We start from the raw sequence: 23,577 nt of genomic DNA, 5'->3' as shown, positions 1-23,577 counted from the left end.
TGGGTAACCTAATAGCTAATTCTTCAAGCGGGAAGGTAGGACATGACATAACAGCAGGAGATTAGAATACATTTGGTTTTAAAGTTTAACATTATGATGGGGGGGGGGGTGGAGAAGTGGTTAGACAGACTTGGATATTCAAAGCTCCTAAAGAATACAATTTAAAGAATATTTTTCTTTACTTTTTTTTTTATCTCAAACGAGCACTCGATCAGCTTGGTTACTAGAGCGAAATATTTATTACGGATGGATGATTTCACGCATGAGAGGCGACTAATGACGTCAAGTATCGCTGATTAGCTGAGCGCAGCCCCCATTTAAGACTTTATTAAAAAAAAACACAAGCGAACCCGTCGCGTGTTGTAGCGATCTAGTCCTACACACAAGGGTAACAAAACATATGTAAGGGTTTCATCAACACGTACTTTCAGACGCGCGACCCTATTTTCTGAAACTGAATGATTTAAATGTTAACAAAACCGGTGCTGTATTTCTTGGAATATAGTCATTGGGGCGTTGCTTTGTAAATACTGCTGCCCAGTTCCCAGGGGTGTAACGGGGAGCTGACGGGATCCTTCGGTTACTGGACCGCAGGGACGCCGGGTGCGACCCTTGGTTCGGTTTAGTCATGGAAATGTAGTGGCTCAATAAGTCTTCAGTGGAGGTTGCTCTTCACAAAAATGTAGGCGCTATAATGGGAATTCGAGGTTCTTTGGGTCAAACGACCAATGGTGCGCGGCCGATGCGCCGTGTTTAGATTAACCGTTGAATCAGTTAGTATCCTTGATCACTTTATAGGACGCACAATCCCAGGTGCTACAGCCGTTAAAGAACTCAGTGCTTATCTCCCAGCGGTATTCAGACGATTATCCCATGCTAGAAACATTAATTATACCACACAGGTGCATATATTGTACTTTCGCTTTCTTGATGGCCATCGCAAAAGCAAGTAGAAACGGAAACTTAAAAGGTTTGAATACAAATGTTATATCGATTATGATTTTTGGAGTTACCTTTGAAGTTACTGCACAAAATATAAATTCATTGACATTGTAAGTCATCTTTTTCGATGTGTGGGTTTGTTGGTTATGGGTAGTATTTGTTGGGTGTGGGTAGTATTTGTTGGGTGTGGGTAGTATTTGTTGGGTGTGGGTAGTATTTGTTGGGTCTGGGTAGTATTTGTTGGGTGTGGGTAGTATTTGTTGGGTGTGGGTAGTATTTGTTGTGTGTGGGTAGTATTTGTTGGGTGTGGGTAGTATTTGTTGGGTCTGGGTAGTATTTTTTTTCGGTCTGGGTAGTATTTGTTGGGTGTGGGTAGTATTTGTTGGGTGTGGGTAGTATTTGTTGGGTGTGGGTAGTATTTGTTGGGTGTGGGTAGTATTTGTTGGGTGTGGGTGGTATTTGTTGCGTGTGGGTAGTATTTGTTGGGTGTGGGTGGTATTTTTTGCGTGTGGGTAGTATTTGTTGGGTGTGGGTAGTATTTGTTGGGTGTGGGTAGTATTTGTTGGGTGTGGGTAGTATTTGTTGGGTGTGGGTGGTATTTGTTGCGTGTGGGTAGTATTTGTTGGGTGAGGGTGGTATTTGTTGCGTGTGGGTAGTATTTGTTGGGTGTGCTGTTGTGTTGAGTGCAGGATGAAATGTGCTGCACGTTCTGTCTGTGGGTTTTTGTTCGGGTGTATAGTCTTGTTAAATATCTGTTAAATATCTGTTAAATATCTGTTAAATATCTGTAGGAAAATGTGTATGGTTAGGGGAAAAGGGTAATTGTGTGATGTGTTGCTCTGCATGTTGCGCCGTGTTGTGAGGTGTTCTTTTTGTTTCTGTTATTCGACAGGTAGTGTGTCATTCCGTCAGTCGCCGTTATAGGAATATTTATTTCGTCCATGTGATATCACAGTGTGTTGCACATCAAACAGTTATTATTGCCATAACTGTAGTACAAGTTAGTTATTCTAAATAGACAGCGAGTGTATAGGAATATATATAATTATTTATATATATATATATATATATATATATATATATCAGTAATATAGTGATACCCTGACGTATGAGCAATGCATAATTTGCTTTGTAATACGGAACTATTAAGTGACAAATATTCATGCAACATTCCAAAAAATAAAGGATAAACAAACCTTTATTGACAAAGTTTTCCTGCAGGAAAACGTGATGAAAGTGAAGAGGAAAGCAGAGACGCAAAAGCAAGTGAAATGTAACAAAGCACTACTCGGTAGCTTTTAAGTTTAATTATGTTCAGAAAGTTTCATTATGATTTGGGATAATGTGTAGCATAAATAGCATACCGAGAAAGATATTTAGTATGTGATTAGGGTTAAGCTTTTCCGTCTACCTTCTCCACCATACACCTCCGCCAGCATCTTGAGTAACCTGAGGTCTTCTTATATCAATATCTTATTATGTTTTGATACTACTTTTACATTTATGAATAACTTTTGTTTTAACTAGTAACAGAACCACCAGGGTTCGCAGTTTGGGGCTGGAATGGGTTAATGCAGGGGTCGGCAACCTGCGGCTCGCGAGCCGCATGCGGCTCTTTTGATATCAAGATGCGGCTCTCCAGCTCCTTGAACAAATACTAATAATCTTAATCAAAAAATAAAATATTTGAAATAAAAAAAATATTAGTGGCTCTTTAAAACCAGGGAAATTTTGAAAATTGTAACTTTTGGCTCTTCCGCTTCAAAAGGTTGCCGACCCCTGGGTTAATGTCATCCTAATTCAGTTTAAATGAGAAAAAATTGCTTCGTTGTACGATCAATTTGAACAATGCAAGGGAATGAATGTAAGGGTAATAACAAATTGTTGTCTTTGTCTATTAAAAAATAAACGTATGATCAACAAAAGCTTCTGAGAGTGGTAAGCCATTAGGCGTGATGTGTGGGTTGAAATTTGTGGTCTGAGGTGCTGGGTGCTGTGTGGTTTGGGATTGGTCTGTATTTGTGTGGGTGGTTTATCATCCTGTGTGAGATAATTCTGTAATCTGAAACAGTATTTACAGATATTGCACCTACTATGTCGTTTAAGTTTTTAAAAATTTAACGATTTATTTCCAGTGATGAATACATTTTATCGGGGTATGTCATACACCATTCTAGTTACATGTGAGATATATTGTGCACGTCCCATCCAACCTTTATTAACCTTTATGTTATTTATGTCACGTGTGTTACAGAACCAACACAGGTGGTGATAATGAGGCGAGGCCAGGGGTCGGCAACCTGCGGCTCGCGAGCCGCATGCGGCTCTTTAGATGTGTAGATGCGACTCTTCAGCTCAATGCACAAATATTAATAATTATTTTATTTTTATTTTTAAAACTCATAAAAGTATTAGTCTGCAACACTCGGTAATGAACGATATAATAATAAATATAAACAATAAACACTCGCTATTCTATTAGAATATTTAGTTACTCCCTATTTCAATGTACTTCCTTGTTTTCTAAAACTGAGTTATTTAAATGTAAACAAAGCATGTGTTTGGATCATATTTATCGGGGCACTGGTTTCCTACACTACCGCCCAACACCATGATGTGCTCTAATGCCTTGATTGTTAGTTAATCACTCACTGTAATATCTCCGTTAATCACTCACCGCCTAGTTGTCGATGACGCAAAGTGGCGCTCTCGTGAACCCGATTATACAACCGCAGGGGCGTCGCGTACGGCCGCTAGCTCGGTTTAATCATCGAATGTCGTATTGTAGTGTGCTCCTAAAAATAAGGTAGGCGCTTAGTGCTCAAAGGTTAGCCCTGGGCGCCAAATTGCACCCTGCAGAGTCGCTGGAGGATGCGCCTGATTCGATTTAGTGAGCGACTATAGCAACCCATTGTATCCAAAGCCTATCGCGCTGTTCAAAATGAACGTAATGTTTCCAATCGTGTCTTTAGTGTATAGCCTTTAAAAAAAAACGTAGGCGCCATAGTGCTCACAGTCGAGCCCGGGGCGCTTCGGGTTGCGCAATCGACGAGGCGCCAGCGGTTGCGCCTGTTGCAGTTTTACCGCAGCATATAGTCGTACCCCTTACCCGCTATGCAGATCGCCCGATTAACGGATGCGAAGTACTAAAATAGCCGCTCTGGAACACTGGGTGCCAAAACGTGTAGTGACAAAAAATGCACCATCCCGGCGCCACACATGGGGAATTTTTTTTCGCAGAAATCTTCTCGGGAGTATTCTCCTCTAAAGTTTCATGGCACTCGGATAAACGGTGTTGAACCGCATGCGACTTATTTTTAACGTATATAGAGAAAAAAGTGCATCTTCCCGGGGCGCCGCCCTTGCGAAATTTAAAAAGATTTTTTGCACAAACCTCGACCTGGAGTGTTTCAATCGACTTTTATTTTTATATACCATGTATAGGTAAAAAACAACTCGTGCCATGCCTGGGCGCCACTTCTGCGAATTTGAAAAACTTTTTCGCAGAAACCTCCCCAGGAGTATTCTCAACAATTTCTCAAAGTTTCACGGCGATCGGATAAAATGTGTAGTAATGCATAAAAGAACACCAGACACTAACACACAAACACACATATATTGCTTTATGTATATATATATATATATATATATATATATATATATATATATATATATATATATATATATATATATACCAAATCTGAATTAGATGGTCTGTAAGAAGGTGGTCACTTTTAATATTTCATGCGTCTACAGTAAGTCAATGTTCGCCATGTGAAAGTATTAAATAATTTATTATCGGTGATAAAAATAATGGAAGGTATCTAAAATATATTTATGTTTTACTTGTGAAAAGTTGAAGATTAGGTAACCATAATGACTGTATGTGTTGTGTCCTATAGATGATAAATAATGTTTATTTATTTCTTTACTTAGTTGCATGTTTTATCTGGGTTGTGCCTCTCTATTTTTTAAACACATTTTAAAAAATAGTGTTTTAGTTAGCAGCTAATAAACATTTGTCTAAAAGCTAATACTCGTTGACAAATCTCGCCGCTGATTTATAATTTGCCTATAAATTAATTTATTTGTGCATTTAATTATCCGAATTCAAATAAAATAATAGCTTGAACAAAAAAATGATGACTATAATATACATTATATATTTTTATATTTTAATGTCTAAGAGTCTACTAAAGCCAATCATTAAATAGTTGTCCAAATTACTATAACACTATATAACAAATAAAATAAAGATCATCATCAGAGAAACAGTAACATTGAAACTAAATTATTTTCCTTAAGACAAAAAATAAATTAAAATCATCATCGGAGAAACAGTAGCATAGAGCCTAAAATATTCTCCTTAAGACAAAAAATAAAAATGTAACCATGAGGTAGGCATAGAATTATTGATCACAATACAAATCAGTTCATTACAATTATTAGTGATACAATTGAAAATAGAAAATATTCATTTTAAGACTTATAAACATATGTATAAAATGAAGTATATACATATTTGTATTAGATAAATATGACCAAGTAGCCAGAGCACCAGAATATGAAAATAAAATGCTGAACAAGTAGGCCTATAACAGCAAAAATTGCAAAAAACAATATTTAATAACAAGCTTGTATGTAATAACGCACTAAAACGTAGAAAATAAATGATTTTTAAAAATGTATTACAATACTTCTTAAATAACTATAAAGAAAAGCGTGGGTCACTATATTATCTATTGGATACCTTAATATTTAGGTGGAGACCCACGCTTCCATTGTTTTTTTTCCTACTGTTGTGTTATTAAAACGATTTTTATGTATTTTATTCAGAACTGTACATTTTTTATTTACAATAGAGTTGCATGACTAAAAACTATTGCGCAAATGAACATGACAATGTGCGTAAAATAGTGCGCAATAGCAATATTGAGACAGAACATTTTAATTAATTCGTAGAATATTAAATAGGCAACCAGTTACGTCAAATGTAATGTTATATTGCATTGCATTCAAGTCTTGACCAACGTGCTAACTTTGAAACTAATCTGTTAGTTGAAAGTGTCCGAAGTTTCCCTCGCCCGTTTCAATCAATGACGACAGACCGTCGACAGACAATGGAAGCAAAAAAAGCGTGTAAAAACGTAATTAATATGTTAAAATCTGGTAACATAATTGAAAAATATGTTCAAAAGCAATATATACATATTCGGTTAATATGTTAATAAAATCATAATAATTATTTTGGTATTGGCTAAAGCTTTATAGACACTCAATATAAATAATAAAATAAAGTAACTGTAGTATCAGCCCTTCAGTGCAATTGTCTCATTGATTCATTGTAGGAAAAATTTCAATCAAAAAAGGTATTCAATTTATTATGCAATTGGCAATATTACATTTATCACAATCTTTTAAATATATATACATTGTTTGATTATTATAAATTTATTATAATAAGTTTGATTTTGCTTTATTTGAAATACACTACAACAGCGCAATACACGATATACTGTGTTGGGAATGTATATCCTTACAAATTATATTCAAAACAAAACAATATAAGGTTTTTATGTTTTACAAAACACGCAACATTGATTTTCCGTTTCCACCATCAGGCAAGCTGTTGGCATAAACAGACTGGTCAGTTTCATTTTCTGTTCTTTTATTCTTATTTTTGTGATCAGCAACAGAGAGATCTTTGCTATACAGTTGCAAAATCTGGTACACTGTTTTGTACTGGTCCTGGGAAAAAGAAAAGAAAAAACCCAATATAATTTTAAAATCAAATTTTGACAGATATTTTAACAAGAAGCATGTTTTTAGAGAGCTGCACAACAAATGAAGAGAGAAACCTACCAGTGTTGAGATGACTTGAGGTCTTATAGACTTGATGGCACCAACAACCAGTGGAACTGTAACCATGCCGTCATGATCCATACGATCCAATAGTAAAGTTAATATGCAGGCTAATCCACTAAACGTCGCTCCATTTCTGTATATATATATATATATATATATATATATATATATATATATATATATATATATATATATATATATATATATATATATATATATATATAAAATGGTGCTTTTCAAGTGTGCAGGGTGAATGTAATAGTATTTCAATATTAAACAACATTTGATATTTTTATCAATTAATGAAACCTCACTTGCACATGAACAACAATGTTCCTTCAGTGGGCTGGTTCAAATTTCTTACACGATTGATGAACTGCAACATTCTTGCTGGATGATAACTTTTATCAGTAAATGTCAAATGGGTAACATTTACACTTTCAGCCTGATAAATACATTATTTGATATTTAAAGAACTTGTTTTTTAGGCTATAAAGATGTGGGTTTTTAAAATCAATATAACATTATAATTATTTGAGAGCAACATTAGTGGCAGTATGTTTTTACTTCTGCATCAAACTAAAGTAATATGCTATGAAATTGAAAAAAATGAAAGATTTTAATTGTCTACAAAACTGTGTTTAATGAAGGATCAATCACGATTCAGAGTGGCATGATTTTTCGTTTTCGCTGAATACTAATAATAAGTACCTTTTGAAATAAGGAAGGTAATGTTTTAATCTGCACCAGTTTTTCATTCCAATCTTTTTCTTCTTTTACTGATATGACACCAACTTCAAATGGTGGGGAACTGAGAGTTTCTGTTGTTACAGTTGGTAGATATCTACCTACAGACTATATACAAAAACTCTAGTATTGCTAAAAGTACAGAATGCATTAGAATGAAATTATTATGTTAGAATTTTGTTTAATATATTTTATAAAGTTAAAGCTGCATGCAAAGGGGTATAATCAGGGGCGTAGTGAAGGGGGGGGGGGCGGGGGTGCGGACCGCACCGGGTGACACCATTTAGGGGGGTGACACCAAGGCAAAAAATAGCAAAATATATAGAGAAAAACTTGAGGGGGGGGGGGAATGCAAATCGAAAGTTTGAGGGGGTGCAAATCGAAAACTTGAAGGGGTGGGTGCAAATCGAAAGTTTGAGGGGGGTGCAAATCGAAAGTTTGTGGGGGGGGGGGGGGGGGGGGGGGGTGGCAAATCGAAAAATTTGTCCCCGGGAAGGGTCGCAACGCCTCTGGGCGGGGGGGGGGGGGGGGTGACACCAATAAGTGCCGCACCGGGTGACACCCGACCTTGCTACGCCACTGGGTATAATTGAAATATTTAGTTTTTGTTACTGTAACGTTATTTTTAGCTTTGCCGTATTCTAGTAGGTAATAAATTATAATTATAGTTATCAATCTAAAACTATTACAAACGCCTTTAACAACCTAAAGAACTAATACCTGTTAATGTAGTTAACAGTAAAGATTATAGAAATTTAAATATGTTTTGGGTCTTCTAGTAAAGTTATAAATTATTTTAATAATAAAGATGAGCTTGCTAGCCTTATCGCTGTAATCCAACTCAAATGTGACAATAACTGAGACTTTGTATTGGGTCACCAGTCTCCAAAAGTCTACAACAGTTGCAGCCATGGGTAGTTGTGTGATGATTTGATTGGTCCGTTGTTTGAAACTCTAGAAAATATGATGACAAGGAAAAAATAATCATTTGGGGAAAAGAAATTTAATGGAATTATGTCTGATGATTTTATAGTAATTTGCACGTTTGTTTTTGGAAATGTTTTCAAATAATTTACGCTCAAACATGTACTATCAGACGACACATACATTTTGGATAACAAAGGGATAGCATTTAAACGATGTATTGATTTATTTTAAAATGTGCCTATTTAAAAAAAAAAAATCAATGTAGGCCTTGGTTAAAAGCACATTAAGAATCTGTTTTCACATTTATGATTTTAACCAAAGTTTTAATTACATTGTTATGTTGTTTTAAATTGTTACACTAAATTTATTATACCCATCCAAAATATACAAAACCCAATTTCATATTACCGGGGCGAGAACAGCGTTAATGTAATCACTTGAATCATTGGTCTCACAGTTCAATTTAGCTCTGTATTGTTTTTCTGAAGAAAAAATACTTTGACTTCATTTCTCTGTATATATGTATATAGATGTTTTGTAGCTTTTTAATAGCCTTTTTAATAGTATTGGATACATCATTTGCGTTTTTAAGTTTCATGTTTTTTTCTTATCATTTATATATTTTCTTTTTGAATGGGGCTAAGGATATTAAATTGGAGTTGAGTGTTGTTCAGATTATAATTAGTCAGGAGATGTTTATTTAATATAGATATGTGGGTATGAAAAGTTAATATTATGCTTTAAATTTAATATTAAAAAACCAAAATTAATATCAAAGCATTTATTAGTCTGGATGTTAAACTAACTTGGCATGATTGATGGAAATCTGTTTTTAGGATCATGTGCTAAATTTAAATTATTCTGATAAACATTTTGACTATCGTTTTCTTCTAGTTCTTCTTCTGATGTTTCATTCTTTTGTAAAATGTCCACAACACTGCACAAATCCTGGGTCAAATAAAAAACAAACACATTTGTTATTCATGACTCATGTAAAGCTACGAATTATCAGATACGATACCTAGTTACGAAATGTTTACAATAAACAATACGAATCATTGTTTAATATCTTTAAAGAAAATAATTACTTTTGTGTTTAATTACTTTTCATTGAGTTCATAGGTGCACACATTCTCGATTTTTAATACTGTATTTTATTGTTAACATCAGCATTGTATGAAATACATTTAAATCTAGATCTAAATAGTTAAGATCTAAGAGAATAAATGAAATTGCTGACTAAACAAGAATTGAGTATCGATCCCTTGCAGTAAGGGGCTTAAAATATTTAAGTTTCAAACAAAAAAAATTATATTGCTAGAATTAAAATGTTGTATGTTGCCGATTTAAATTTCATGAATTGTTTTTTAAATAATTACCTTAAACTCCTTTGATAAGATGCTTTGTCCTGTGATTTTATTCCAGTCAATCTTTTCAATGGTGCCTGCTGTGTTTTTGTTTGATATTGTTTTATCCAAACACATCAGTGCGGCAGCTAATGCTTTATGAAGAAATTCGTATTGATCCTGGTGGAAAATGAAATAATATATGTAGGCCTATACAAAGATTACTCGATACAATAATTATAAATATTTCTACAGATAAAATATTCTGAAATCGTGGTTTCTTACGGAGGTTTGAATCATTAAAATCCGATCTTCTCTGAGTTTTTTCAATGTTTTAAAGCAATCAATTTTTCCAGTGTCTACCGCTTGTTGTATTGAGTTTCGTAAGGCAATGAATGTACCTGTCCTACCAACACCAGCACTATATAAATTAAATTATTTAAAATTAATTAATTAAAAGTACAATTGAAAATCTTTTACAGCTACAGAAATGTACAGAAATAAAAGAGTATAAGCTCATTATAAAACGTAGCCTACTTGATTTAAATATACTTTTTTAATCTATGCTTTTAAATCATTGTTAACTTACCTACAGTGAACAAGGATTGGTTTATTTGAATTTTGTGCAGAAACTTTTTGCTCAAAATCTACAAGACTCCATGGAGTTCTAGGTACACCTTTGTCTGGCCATGATGTGAAATGGAAATGTGTCACGCACTGGGATGGTTGGGTTTTCTGTATCGATGTAATTATACAAAGGTTATGACGAAATATATTTTCTAAATTGTGGCTTTACGGCTAGTTTAAAAAATATATATATTTAAATCTGCTACCAAACATATGATATTTTTAAATTATGACCCCTATTTAGAAACAACTTTTACTATGCAACTTTTTCTGAATAAGTTAGACTATGGGTAAACAAGTTTTTTAGGAAGAGTATGCACATAAATGTTGCTAAATAATGAAAAGTAATGAGCAGATTTATATAATTTTAACCAATTTCAGAGTAAAACATTCACGTATTAGTTAAAAATCAAGATCTAGGAAATCTTATTGGATTTTTTATCTTATAAAGCATTATATGCGAAAAGTCCATACCTTCGTCAGCTCCAAGTTTCTTATAGTGTAGTCAGCAAAAAATTCTGTAGACAACAGACTGACCGTTATATCTCCAAATGTACAGTCTCCTTCTTCAGGCCAGTAGCGCTCACACTTCAACTACAAGAATAAAAACGTCTACCTTTCTATCAACAGAACGAGTTATATTGCTTAATTAGTAAAATGCATTATGTTTCTGTCTCACCTTTCCCTCTTCAATCAAGTTTGTCAACATGACAACTTTCTCAACCTTTTGTTCCCATATCATTCTGATAAAATCATTTAAAATCACGGAGCTTGGACCTGTAATTAAAGCAACGAATAAATGTTTTTAATATTTTATGTAGACAGTTAATTTTTTAGCAAAATAATGGAATCACCTTTTTATGTTTTTGTTCAATAATATTTTTTTTATTCTTAAAGCTAAATATCCACTTTAAAAATACCATATTATAATACTCAAAGCAACTACCTTGTGAAGCTATGAACTTTTCCTTGTTCTGGTAACCCTAAAGAAAAGTAGTGCAAAGTTATTTTAAAATAAATATAAGCCGACTAGGCTGGATATTGTAGTCTTAAGTATTACCAACATTATTGTTATTTTATTGAAAAAAAGCAACTATAGCTTACATCAATGTAAGAAGCGTTGATGTAATCTCCTTCCTGTTTGTCTGCGTTGATTTCAAGATGTACACGTGAATGGTCATCTGTAATAATGTCTTGAAGAATTAATTCTACGCTACGTTTTATGAAATGTACATAATTTTGGATTAAATTCATGTATGTGTTTAATAAAACTTCTTAAATGTGAACACTACGCCTTTTAGCAGCTCTAGTTACAACCCAATTTGTGTAACTTTCAAAGCAAGTATGAGAATCCCATCGCATTGAGAGAAAAAAAAAAGGGATTTCTTAATAAGAAACATCTATAAGCACTTCCTGCTGTATTCAAAGACCTAAAGGGTACCACATTCATGTTATCCTACTCATCCAATCAATCTAAACAGATACATATTTACAGATACAGATTAGCAAAACTAAGAAATCAGAAAATGTAATACAGTATACTATGGCATTTCTCTATACAGTTCCTAACGATGTATACATTATAATAATGATAAACTAATTTTTTTTGTTTTTGGCGAACTCCTAATAAATACATTAAAAGAAACAGTGATATATCATACAGCACACAGTAAAACAAACTGCACGTTTGTTCTCAAATTGTATTTCCTACTAGCAGCACATCACGGTGCATGTGTGATTTCTGGTAAGGAAAGAGACACAATTCACCAATGGCTTTTTGAGATATTTAAACTGGTTAAAAAAACCAAACTAACAAGCGCAAATATTTTTGTATCTGTTCTTTGGTTTGTTTTCAATTTTCATGGCAACATCAGTGGTGACGTTCTGTGGCACTTGTATGTTCTGGGGAGTAAACAATGTTCATGGTTTTAAATGTTGTGAGGTTACACCTAGCAGGTTAAAATATGTGTTCACGACGTGTCAGGTAATTTTTTTCAGTTATGTCCAAGCTTTAATTGCTAAATGATAAACTCACCCCAAACTGTTCAACAAAGAAAGCTTTATCGTGGCTGACGAGGAAAGCATTTAAATCTGTAACTGCTATAGAGGTGCTGCTGGTCTCAAGTTCTTGTACGTCGTTGTAGTAGACGCGATCACCAGGCGAGTCTATTATAAATAGTTAACATTCAATTACAGCTTTGTAGTGTACAAGCGCTGAACAGATTCTGGATCAGTCCTTTAATTTTAGCTGAATTTACTTGTCCTGAGTGGAGAGGAGCTGGGATGCGGTTGGGGGGGGGAGAGGGGGGGGGGGGGTTCAGTGGCATCCAGAATTGCCCTGCGAATTTCTTGCTATGATCAACCTTATCCAATAGTTTAATTTAGTACTGACGGCTTTAATTGATTGCTTACTACACTTAAATGCTGTAACTAAAATGTATTGGTTATTTATTGTCTTTTAAGTTGAATTAAATAGCATTTGAGATTTCATTATATATATATATATATATATATATATATATATATATATATATATATATATATATATATATATAAATCAAAGTTTGATTATCAAACCTTACCTAGATTTAATGCTTTTGATGACCTTATAGATGTTCTTTCTAAAATAGTATCCCTGGTTGCATCTAGTCCTTTATGTTTGAGATTTTTCTTTCTGAGTTAAAAATACAGAGAAAGTTTGCTTGTTCTAAATACGTTAAAGCTATGCTTATTAGATTTTGGTTTTTCTATCTGTTTGGTTAAAATTGTGTACGGATAATATTGAGAAAATCTGATTTGTTTTAGTTAAATCTGTTTATTATCTCTTTTAATTGTATGATGACTGTCTACTTTGAATGGCTTAAATCAAGTAAGACTTTAAACTGTGGGTTTTATGATAAAAACGAAATGGAACCGCTAAATAAATAACATGTTGTTCCATTTAATTTAACGAACTATTTCAAGGTTTAATAAATAATTATGAAAACATCCGGTTTACCTGCAATACCAAACAGCAATGATAACAACGAGGGTACCGATCACTACTCCACATACAACAGGTACAACTATAGCCACGACAGGAACATCGCCATCTGTTGGATCGTGTTGGGCTACAGCAACAGTTTTGTTGGTACACACATCTCCATCCATCTGTCCCATACATCCATGTAGACATACACCAGTTTCAGCATCACATAGGGCTGTTATGTTGGAGGGTTGACAGTACTGGTTGCAGGGTTGGCTGCAGTTAATGCCCCATGTATTGCTTTTACAGGCTGAATGAAGTTATATAACAAATAATTTCATAAGGTACGCACACACACACACACACACACTTATCAAGTTAGAAAAAGACATTAAGTAGCGTTCATAAAAACGTGAAGTGTTCTAATATTAAAATCTAAGTTGTTTTTTTTTTCGTAAAAATATGGTAAGTAAATGTATTTCAAAATGTCCAATTTGTATTTATTTATCATCACTTTCATTATCACCATCTATCGAATTCCTTTTCGTTCGTTGTGAAACATAAGGCCTATTGTCAAAGCTTTCTTCACAGCTGTCTACTGCCACTCAGTTTTCCAATTTTTTTTCGTTTCCTTTGGTATATATTTATATTACCATGTTATTTTATATTTTTGTCTAAAAGACAAACAAGCTTGCTATATCTGTTGTAATCTAACATTTCTATCTACGTCTATACAATAAAATAATCTTTATAATAACAATATTTGTAAAATCGATAAATTTGCCTAGTTTTCTCAAAAGGTCAATAGCAGATAAAATTATTTTTGTTTCAAATATTTATAAATGTTTAGCACGAGACCGATATTTAAATTATACACTTACTCTGATCACAAAAATCCCCCTCACTGCCAGCATTACAAAACAAACAATGACCATTGACAGGATGACATAGGCTTTTGGTACAGTTGGGACTACATTTTTGTGAGCAATTGGGGCCGTAAAACGTCTCATGGCAAGCTGTTGTGAATATAATACTGTCGTTTAAATATAGACAAACTAGTGAAAATATTAAATATACATATACATACACACACACACACATATATATATATATATATATATATATATATATATATATAATTTATCTACTTAAATAAATTAGTTATACATACGTGTGCTTGGTAGGTATGTGTATAGTGTGTATATGGGTAGATGTGGAGGTATGTATAAATAAATTTGGAGACATACTTTATTGCAATTTATCTGAAGATGCTTGAATCAAATACTCGTTATTGCGATTGTCTCTACACCATAAAATACAATACCCTGTGTACAAGCCGGCGGCTGATGAGCGTCTTTACATCCTTTATCACAGACTCCATTAAACCTGTTACAGGTGTTGTCTATACAACGGTCATTACAGCTTTGGTTACAACTGATACCCCAGGTGTGGGCCTCACAGGCTGGGGAAAGAAATATGCACTACAGACTAAAGCAGATTTATGTGTGGAGAAAATTAATAGACACATTTTCGCCTATTTCTTTGCATATCTTGTAACTTGTAGGATTTTGTAAAATGTTATATTCTTAGTGCTTATTATTTTTGTATATGTTTAATTCAATGAGCTTATGTCTTAAGTGTCATTCAGGCCTAGCCCAAATCTTTTTCCCAAATTATATCATATTATATTCACATATCAAGCTCCGATTCTCAAAACTCAAAGACTAGATCCAATTTAACAGCAACATAAGGAGATACGTTAACAGAAGAAGGTTGATATGTAGGCCTATACATCACAAGATGGATTTTAATTATATTTAGAAAATAAAAAGTAAAAAGAAACTGAGTTTATAGCAGAAGAGACATATTTATGATTTCTAATATTTGCAGTTCAGTTATTAGAAATATTGTCTTGAAGGCTATTGTTACAAATTATATTCTCAATGCCAGTATAATGCTTTTTGTGATGACAGTGTTAGCAGTGCTACTATGAGAAGTCAAATGATATGTTGTATTTTAATATTCATAAAGAGACATTCGATGATTTATACTATTGACCTTATCTGCCGTGGGGCGCTTGAAGATTGAAAAAAAATCACTTAAGTTATATTTACCCTTCTCACAAGCCTCCCCATAGTATCCAGCCTTACAGCCAGAAGGACATCCTCCAGTAGCAACAAAACAAGCCTCGTCTGTAGCACAGTTACAAGTCTTCTCACATTCTAGGCCAAACTTGCCGGGATCACATTCAGAATCTGGAAAATAAATTTTTTTGCATGTAATCAGGTAAATATTTGAGATAATACTAATTTAATATGACATTCCAGAATCGCTACGTAAAATATTAACTGATAATGACTAGACAGTTTATTTTTCCTACACTATAAAAGGTATTTAGAGAGCATGAAGTTGGAAAAGATGAAAAGGAATGAGACGTGAAAGATTTGGTGAAGCAGAAATGGGTTTGACATACACGAGCGAAATTCAGGATGAAAGTATCTCTTATATGGTCAAGATGATAATAATAAAAGTGGCATGACTGTGGTCAATTTGTTAATGAAGAAAATAATAATCCCGAACAACTAAAACTTGTTTTAAAAGAGAACTTACTTTCAAATACCACAACAACAATTATCACTTTCACTTAATACGTATAATTGTTAACAGTAACTTTTTACCACAACTAGTAATCGAAATGACAACGTTATTGTCGATATCACATGTATATTTACTTACTTTAGCACTTCTCTTAATAATGCTTTTCTAATGTTGCCATCTCTGTACACGCTAATGAAACATTGTCTTATATTAATAACGTCTTAACTTTTAACAAAGATGGAGATGTTAATCATGGAAAATTTCAGATAAAATTACTAAGATTAAATATCCAGATGGAAGTGTCGATTAACATTTGAAGAGGGTAACAAAACTCAAGGCTAGGTCAGATAGATAAATATGCAGACGACAAGTATTAGAAATAACAGATGATGATGATGGTTATGCGAAGAAGTTTGTTACAATAGACTGATAAAAATGGTGATGGTGGTTGAGAGTTAGATAATGATATACAGCTGTTGTGTACGATGACGATGTATATAAATCAGGGGCGGAACTACAGTGCCGCCAGACCCCGCATTGCGGGGGGGGGGGGGGGCGAGACGTTTAGGGGCCCGCAGCCGACCATAATCAAGTTTTTTACAGTTAAAAAAAAATAATCTTCTTGCATTTTTGACTTGATGGATGTTTTGTAAAAAAAAATACTGTAGCTGCTGTTTGATTATCTTTATTCTATAGACACCATCTCGAGTCCTCTTTCTCCTACAATCAAACATTCTGTTGTTTGCAAAATTCTTTTGAAAATAAATACGCAAACGTTCAAACCACTTCCATGACTTATTTCCCTTTTTTGAATAGTCAAATATGTGCGCTTTTAAGCACATTTTAATAGATTTGCATTAAACACATTAAAAAGCAATTACTTCTCTCAATTATTATTTTAAAAAAATACATAATAAAGAATGACAAAGCATAAAACAGAAATGTATTTAAAACTAATAATAGAAATACAAAAAAACATAAAAATAAACATAGGGCGAGAAACCATTACACATACACAGCTTTCATGCTTCATATTATTTCGACTGACGTATTCAAGAGAGGCATTATAGCAAACAAATTAAGATGGAGATTTTCAAAACAGACTAAATCTAATAGCAGTCACACAAATGAAGTGGTGTAACTTGTTTTTACTTTTTAATAACAACTAAGTATTTTTAATTTTTTTTTAAACTCGAACAAGCCCGAAAAGAGTATTCTATGTATCATATTTTCGTCTATATATATATATATATATATATATATATATATATATATATATATATATATATATATATATATATATATATATAGGGGCCCAAAAAATTTCTTTGCGGGGTGGCCCTTTTTTTCTAGTTCCGCCACTGATATAAATAATATTGGAATAGAGATTGGCAAAAGTAAAATGGAGATATAGGAATCTATATGTATAATTCTCTTCTTGGAGACGCTAGAAAACAAGCTGTAAATGCGCTCCCTACCACCCCCACCCCTACATGTTCTAGTGAGCTGTGGTTCACGCTAAATGTTTACAATCGTAGAGACGGGTTTAGTGACGGTTACTAGGGGCAGATAATTTAGTTTGAAACTTAAGGGAGGTAACTAAGAGGAGGCTGCTTTCATGGGGGGGGAGGGGTGTAGGGTAGGGGTTGGGGGAAAAGAGGGTGGGGGGGTACCGTCCTTAACGACCTACTGATAGTGTTTTAAAGCAAATATTTTCTGTTGCAGCATTGGTACTGTCAAACTCACAAATTATGAGTTACTGAAAGTAGAAAATAAAACAATTAAATAGCGGCGTATGATAGGCCGCGGGTCGGCTAGTATTAAATAAAGAAGATTATATGGGGATAGATTAATACATATTTACATTGATAAGATAGACATAATCGACAAAAAAATCTCCACTAAAGCATACCCGAAGTCTTTGATATATGCTAACCTAATATAAAAAGTGTGAAGCTTAACCTCCATATATTTCAAATTCACACAGTGTCACAAATTTCCCATCTAATGTAGAATCAGTTGCAGTGACTTTTAAAGACTTGACCAAGACTGATGGAGTAGTTACTGTATAAAGTTGTAGGTTGTCATTTGATTTATCCTGGTGCTCAGCTATCACTTTATTCTTGTCGTCAAATATTTCAAGTTTAAAGTTTCGAAGTCGGGCTAATTGAAAGATATGTATATATATATATATATATATATATATATATATATATATATATATATATATATATATATATATATATATATATATATATATTTATTTATTTATTTATTTATTTATTTAATTTTGTGCGTGTGTGTTAGGGCTTTACTTATTTTCAAACATTAGATTTTAACAGGACGCTCCCCGAACATGGTACTTTAGGATAATACATACATGCACAATATATTTTGTTATCTTTTCAACACCGATCGTTTTCTGTCAAAACGAAATTATCCAGCATTGTAAATATTTAGTTTGTAATGTAAGTTCTTAAAGAAACGCCTACGAAACGATATACACTTCTTTCTAAACCATTTAATCACTGCTTGAGAACTTCTGATGAATGTAAAAACATTGGATAAAAGTATGTGCATTGCCTGTTATATTGTGTCCTGTTACAAACAAGCACATTAAAAAATACTGTTTTGTTAGATTTTCAGTTTTCTACGTCAGTTTATTAAAATAAAACTCCGTGGAAACAAGGAGGAATGATTAATTGAGGAAATTATGAGTACCGTTAAAGCATGTTACGATTGAAACCCGGTTATCGGTCATAATAAATGAGCTTAGCCAATTATTATATTAGCTGTCTCTGTATGTCCACTTCAATCCTATTTCATTACTTCTCCACACACGAACTCCCGACCTTCCCCCTCTTAATATATCATTTGCCTACTAAGTCAAATAACATGTATTATTATTCCGGGTTACTTTTTCGCTGTTTTTGTATAAAGTATGGAAATAGAAATCCAACATAACATATATAGCCCCTATTTAATCGCAATGTTGCATTAAAATATTACCGCATTGAAAACTCTTTTATCTTTAACCTTTAACCCATAACCGTTTATGATACTATATCCCTTACATCCATTTATACATCGCCGAAGATTTTCGATAGCCTTTCTCATTTACATTTTTTCTTCTTAACTTTGTCATTACCGTGTTGTTTCCATAAAATGTTATCAATGTGATACTTTTAAAAAGTAATTTTAATCGTAGCTTATTAATATAAGAAACTCAAAATTATTCTGACGCAACTTTAAAAAAATCAACGAGTTAAATTTTTTTGCTTATATTTGGAGTTAATTTTTTAAAAACTTTTCATTAAAGTAATTAAAGTCTTAAACATTTAATGGTTAGATACTTCCGTAGCGATCCCATCTGTTGTAAAGAATGCATCTGTTAATGTAGAATCTCCGAGACAATGTAATGTTCCAATATGGAGTACTATTCTTCTCAACAGCTGATGTGTGCGAGCAAGAATAGTGAGTTACGTCGCCATCTATGTTACCATCTACAGCCAACGCGGCTACCAATGGTGTGCCATTTTCAGGATGAATTGAAGATTGTTCTGTAGGCTGCTTAAATGCAAGGTTGCGACCTGAGAAACGAATTTTTAACTTTTAGACTAGTAAATATATTGGTTTGTGATTGTTTTATTGTTATGTTAAAATTATTTTTGATCTTATTTTACTATAGAACATATTAAATTCAATATTGTTGTTATCTACTTAAGGAAATTGTTTTCTAAGAAAAATATTTGATGTCAATAGTTAAAGAGTCAACATTTAATTTGGCGTTTGCAAAGGATGTTTCTTTATAAATGAAACTCTTATTTACTCATGTGTGATGAAGGTCAGTAAACGAACTCCACCCCTTTAATAAATCTAGGAAGACTAGGTGTATAAGCAACTATTTTCTAATGGTTTAAAAATGAATATATTATTAAATTGTCTATTATTTTAAAAATACAGGCCTACTACTTAAAAACAATAGTTCAAAATAAGAAATTAATATCAATGTTTTCTTAAACAGTGTAACCACTTGTGGTGTTCTAAATAATCTTGTGTCGACTTAGTAAAGAACATATATATGTTGTAACAGCTCATCTATGATTCTACATTTAACCCGTGTCCTTAATTAAAAATATTAGAGCGTTTGAGAAAGTAAAATGACGTGCTAAATGGCTCAATTATTCTTGTATTAATTAATATTTGCAAAATGTTTAGAATTTACAAACATTTTTAATAAACTGTCGTCTCAATTTAAGGTAAAAGAAAATATAATTTCAGCGAAAACAGTCAGAAGTAAACAATTTTCTTTTACCTTGCAGTTTCTTAACTCATTGTCATTACCAATTTAAAAAGTAGAGCAGACATTTAGAGTGTGATGAGATAATCAGACTAAAAGAAAAATCTATGTATAACCTATATCGACTAAAGCATAATGAGTCAAGTTTTTTTTTTAAATGGATACATTGATATTTCATTATCTGTAGGAATTATGTCTTTTGGTTTTAGAATGGTTTTGAAATCATATTAACACTTCACTTGAGAATGACTTTATATTCATCCATTTTTTACTTCCGTGGCTAATCAAAGCATAATTTTAGACTTCCCACCTCCCCTGTTCCCACAACATCCCATGTGAACGTCACAAAAAACTACTATAAATTTACAAATTCTAAACATGTTATTGAATTGAGTATATTTGAACTTCCTTAACATCGTTTCATCACAAATCGCTAGGTCTAAAGATGAATCTTTGTTTTTTATTTGCTAAATATGTTGAGTTATCTGGGTTTAAAAAATATTTATTTTAAAAATGATGATTTGAACAGTCCAAGGACGACAGTCCAAACTCCCAATAAAGAGATCACATGCAGATTTTGTTTAAGACCATAAACTCCGACTCTGCAGGACTGAAGTGCTTTTCGAGATCTGCAGTCCTTGTAGTTGTCACATAGATTATATAGAAAAATATATGTATTCAATTAACACAATATTTATAAAGTCAATATATACATGAAAATATTATTTAAGATAATTAGAAATTGGAGGTGGTAAAATTGTAAAATCCAGGGTTTCTTCTAGTCTTCTAGACATTTTTCTCAGGGGGCACTTGAACTTTTTTTTAAGGGGGGGGGGGGGGGGCGGACTAAAATTTTCAAGGGAGGTGGGCTAGCCCCCACCACCCTAACCCCGGAATGCCTGGAATAAACTCTGGTAAAATCTAGTTCTAAGCTAGTCTACACATGATTATAACTATTAATAATATAATATCTACCATGGCGGGTAATGTGTACTACGGGTACATTTTACTCACCTTAGCATGGTACGTTATGGCCGACTTTGACTGCTAAACGATTTCTGTTTTACGTTTGTAATTGCAGAAATTTACCATTTAAAAAAAAAATCGTATTTATTTTTTATTAATGTAGATTCATTTTGCTAGCATTTTAGTACGTTTAAACGAGATGCGCGTATCCTCTACCTATAGTCTTCATCATCCAGAATAATTTAAATGTGTCAATATTATTTTCTATCAGTCATTATTTCGTAAATGAGGATGGTACGAAGTGTACCCAACTATATATAGAATCAATTTAACTTCGACATTAATAGACTGTCTAGAGCTACTGACCTCCACTGATATAAAGCGAACAAATTGTGATAGGTTTGTTCCATGTCAACTTGAGAGCATTTGTTGTTTGGTTCATATCACACCAGACGTCAGTTGTCCTGTTGTTGACTACGTTGGCGTTTAGTTTGTTGCATGGGATTGTCCAATCGGGGGTGTTGTTCTTGAATGTTAGACTAAAGCTGTCTTTGTTACTGCCTTTAAAAATCATATTAAAAAACCGCCGGTATTTGTTTTACCAATAACACAATTAACTTGTGTTGTTTTTATTTTGTTGCTTTCAATAATTTTTTACTAGCTTTTTTTACTCAGCCATTGGAAGGAAGTAATCGAAGTCGTTCTTTTTATTTTAATATTATTTCATTTTGTATTTCTAAAATTTCGTGATTAGTAATTGGAAACAGCAGTAAATAAAATATTTAAAAGAGAGATTTTATAGCATTTTTATCACATTAAAATAATTTTTATCTCAAAAAACATAATCACCTTCTTCTAGAACAGTGAACCGTAACCATGTAAACAGGTAGGATGTTTTAAATGTTATAATAAGCGAATCCGTTACACTAACACAAGTGTCGTCTCTGCCATCATACAAGTTTTTATTTACACCTGTTGTGTAGTTGTCGTTAAGGAGATTTTCTGATAAAAAACAGAAACAAACAACTCCTTAAATTCCAAGGTCGCTTCAATAATCAATAACTAGAGTTATTAAAAGAATAAAAAACATGTAAATGGATAAAACATCAATTACATGATCTCAGACGAACATGATACAACAAATTCCAACAAAACTCACGGTACTGGCAGGCAGGACCAAACCACCATGTAGAACACTGACCATCTGGACATGGTGTCTGACCTCCACATTGTCCAGTGGCACAGTTACACTTGTAGGTGGTTGAGTTGGTCGACCATGTTGGTACATTGACTAATGGAAAAAAATAGCCCATTTCTAGAATTTTTTTTAACATTAATAGTCTGACTAAAATCCATTCCAACTAAAATACTACTTATACTTTTTTTCTTCTGTTAGCTAGTTAGAAACTTACCACATAAGACACTGAAGATACTAAACACTAAACATGAAACAGTCAAAAACACAATCGACGTTACAGTCATCATTTTATGTATAGTACCTGGCTGTGGGAGTGAAATTATAAATATACTATAAATCCACTATATATATATATATATATATATATATATATATATATATATATATATATATATATATATATGTATATATATGACTAACATGTTAATGCGTATGTATATGTATATTATTTTTGTAATATTAGGCATACTTGTATATTTATACATTTCTCTGCAAGTGTTCATAAGTGTAGATGTGTTAATTTTTGCAGTTTTTACTTTTTTTAAGAATACAGATGTTAATATTACCCTTTTCAATTTAAAAAAATAAGTTACCCAATAATCGGAAAGTTTTCGGCCCACGAGTTGTATTTCACCAACAATTAGTAATGAGAGCTAAATTTAAACTTTGTCATTCAGTACATTCGTTTTGCTAATATCTAACAGTGCAATAATCAAACAATTTTAAGACTAAAAATAAAAAGTAGACGCTATAGGCTACACAACCGTTTGTTGTAAACCGATTGGGTAAACCAGGTATGAAGTGTCAGTTATCTCAACCTAGATTTGTTTAAAGGAGTGTTCTAATCTTTCGCTTTCTTGAAGTACATATGTTCTATGTTCTATGTGAGAGTTTTTGTTATACGTGAGAATGTTGTGTTTAAGATACATAGAATACAGTGGAACAGCTAGGGGGAGACACTCGCTGCGTGCGTCGACCCTTATTGGGGTGCCAAAAGAGATAGAAGAAAATGAAACAGCTCATTTTAAGTTGCAGTATTGAATTATACATCGCCAACGCTAAGAATAAAAAAACCGTTTCCACGTCTTAACATATC

General features: G+C 33.0%; 1 protein-coding gene across 1 annotated transcript in view; it reads right to left on the bottom strand.

Annotated features, from left to right (window-relative positions):
* Nucleotides 1–22,714, bottom strand: part of LOC131949133 (receptor-type tyrosine-protein phosphatase epsilon) — a 50,584-nt gene extending 27,870 nt beyond the window's left edge. Inside the window, exons 1-2 of the mRNA XM_059310905.1 lie at nt 22,696–22,714; nt 22,443–22,574 (exon numbers count right to left, since the gene is read on the bottom strand). The gene's annotated coding sequence lies outside the window, so the exon portion shown is untranslated. The remainder of the gene's footprint in view (nt 1–22,442; nt 22,575–22,695) is intronic.
* Between the last annotated feature and the right edge of the window lie 863 nt (nt 22,715–23,577).

The sequence above is a fragment of the Physella acuta genome, unplaced genomic scaffold, assembly GCF_028476545.2.
Source record: "Physella acuta isolate Inbredline_101_S28 unplaced genomic scaffold, ASM2847654v3 ptg000061l, whole genome shotgun sequence".
Lineage (NCBI taxonomy): Eukaryota > Metazoa > Mollusca > Gastropoda > Physidae > Physella > Physella acuta.
The sequence above is the reverse complement of the archived record's forward strand: the minus strand, read 5'-3'. Positions and strand labels throughout refer to the sequence as shown.